The following is a 2,500-nucleotide window of genomic DNA, read 5'->3' as shown; positions in this document are numbered from 1 at the left end:
GGCATCACAGACCTGTTATTGCTCAATCTCGTGTGGCTAAACGCCACTAGTCCCTCTAAGAAGTTAAACGCCGACCGGGAGGGTCGCGTAACTATTTAGCAAGCCAGAGTCTCGTTCGTTATCGGAATTAACCAGACAAATCGCTCCACCAACTAAGAACGGCCATGCACCACCACCCACAGAATCAAGAAAGAGCTCTCAATCTGTCAATCCTCACTGTGTCCGGGCCGGGTGAGATTTCCCGTGTTGAGTCAAATTAAGCCGCAGGCTCCACTCCTGGTGGTGCCCTTCCGTCAATTCCTTTAAGTTTCAGCTTTGCAACCATACTTCCCCCGGAACCCAAAGACTTTGGTTTCCCGCAAGCTGCCGGGGAGGTCGTCAAATTAACGCTCCCCGATCGCTAGTTGGCATCGTTTATAGTCAGAACTAGGACGGTATCTGATCGTCTTCGAACCTCTGACTTTCGCTCTTGATTAAAGAAAACATTCTTGGCAAATGCTTTCGCAGTCGTTCGTCTTGCGCCGATCCAAGAATTTCACCTCTAACGGCACAGTACGAATGCCCCCGTCTGTCCCTCTTAATCATTACCTCGCGCTCCGAAAACCAACAAAATAGAACCGAGGTCCTATTCCATTATTCCATGCACCATTATTCAGGCTCGAGAGCCTGCTTTGAACACTCTAATTTTTTCAAAGTAAACTTTCCGGCCGCCGCCGACACTCAGTCAAGAGCACCGCCGGAGAACCGGACGTAAGGCCGGGTCGACCAGTACACGCCTCGCGACGGACCGACCGCCCGCGCCCAAAATCCAACTACGAGCTTTTCAACCGCAACAACTTAAATATATACTTTTGGAGCTGGAATTACCGCGGCTGCTGGCACCAGACTTGCCCTCCAATGGATACTCGTTAAAGCTTTTAAAGTGTACTCATTCCAATTACAGGGCCTCGAATGAGTCCTGCATTGTTATTTTTCGTCACTACCTCCCCGCGTCGGGAATGGGTAATTTGCGCGCCTGCTGCCTTCCTTGGATGTGGTAGCCGTTTCTCAGGCTCCCTCTCCGGAATCGAACCCTGATTCCCCGTTACCCGTAAGAACCTCGGTAGGCGAATACCGTACCGACGAAAGTTGATAGGGCAGACACTTGAATGATCCGTCGCCGGTGCTAGACCGTGCGATCCGCCAGGTTATCCAGAGTCACCAGTCGAACGCGGCCGGAGCCGCGGTCGGTTTTTGGTCTGATAAAAGCACGCCTCCCGCGAAGTCGGCGCTGTTTGCATGTATTAGCTCTAGAATTACCACAGTTATCCAAGTAAACCATACGATCAAATGAACCATAACTGATTTAATGAGCCATTCGCAGTTTCGCTGTACGAGAGCTCGTACTTAGACTTGCATGGCTTAATCTTTGAGACAAGCATATCACTACTGGCAGGATCAACCAGGTAACAACGTAACCGCCACCCCGAAGGGCGGCCGCGCGATGGGGTCGCTCGCCCCGCGTCGCGGACGCCACCCAAGCACGCCGAAGCGCGCAATGGATTAGTAATCCGACCACTTTGCTCTTTTCAGAGCTTAGAAAACCTGTCACCTTATCGCGCGGCGGTACGAGGGCGAGCTCTTGCCCGCTATTCCCTGTTAACTGCCGCGAGATCGACTTGCAACTAGCTGCGACAAAACCACTCGATACGACCAAAACGGCAATTGGCAGCGCAAACGAACAGTAACATTTCTGCTCAGCGCACCCTTTGCCAGCCGACGCAAACACCTCACAGTAACAACCGATAGCCGTGCAAGCCACCCCCGTGGATCGACCTGCTGCGCTCCCAGCGCCTACACCACCTCCCGCGGTGGAGCCCGACAGCCGTGCGGGCCACCCGCGGGGATCGACCTGCTGCGCTCCCAGCGCCTATACTCACCTGCAGTAACAACCGATAGCCGTGCAAGCCACCCCCGTGGATCGACCTGCTGCGCTCCCAGCGCCTATACTCTCCTGCAGTAACAACCGATAGCCGTGCAAGCCACCCCCGTGGATCGACCTGCTGCGCTCCCAGCGCCTACACTCTCCTGCAGTAACAACCGATAGCCGTGCAAGCCACCCCCGTGGATCGACCTGCTGCGCTCCCAGCGCCTACACTCTCCTGCAGTAACAACCGATAGCCGTGCAAGCCACCCCCGTGGATCGACCTGCTGCGCTCCCAGCGCCTATACTCACCTGCAGTAACAACCGATAGCCGTGCAAGCCACCCCCGTGGATCGACCTGCTGCGCTCCCAGCGCCTATACTCACCTGCAGTAACAACCGATAGCCGTGCAAGCCACCCCCGTGGATCGACCTGCTGCGCTCCCAGCGCCTATACTCTCCTGCAGTAACAACCGATAGCCGTGCAAGCCACCCCCGTGGATCGACCTGCTGCGCTCCCAGCGCCTATACTCTCCTGCAGTAACAACCGATAGCCGTGCAAGCCACCCCCGTGGATCGACCTGCTGCGCTCCCAGCG

The 2,500-nt window shown here is 55.6% G+C and overlaps 1 non-coding gene across 1 annotated transcript in view; it reads right to left on the bottom strand.

Annotated features, from left to right (window-relative positions):
- LOC149724177 (small subunit ribosomal RNA) overlaps window positions 1-1,448 on the bottom strand; it is a 1,812-nt gene extending 364 nt beyond the window's left edge. Inside the window, exon 1 of the ribosomal RNA XR_016386767.1 lies at window positions 1-1,448. This exon is cut by the window's left edge and continues 364 nt beyond it. This is a non-coding gene — a ribosomal RNA (small subunit ribosomal RNA).
- Between the last annotated feature and the right edge of the window lie 1,052 nt (window positions 1,449-2,500).

This window comes from Ciona robusta, unplaced genomic scaffold (genome assembly GCF_009617815.1).
Source record: "Ciona robusta unplaced genomic scaffold, ASM961781v2 AP042739.1".
NCBI classification, from domain to species: domain Eukaryota; kingdom Metazoa; phylum Chordata; class Ascidiacea; order Phlebobranchia; family Cionidae; genus Ciona; species Ciona robusta.
This window is presented reverse-complemented; position numbering and strand designations above follow the sequence as displayed.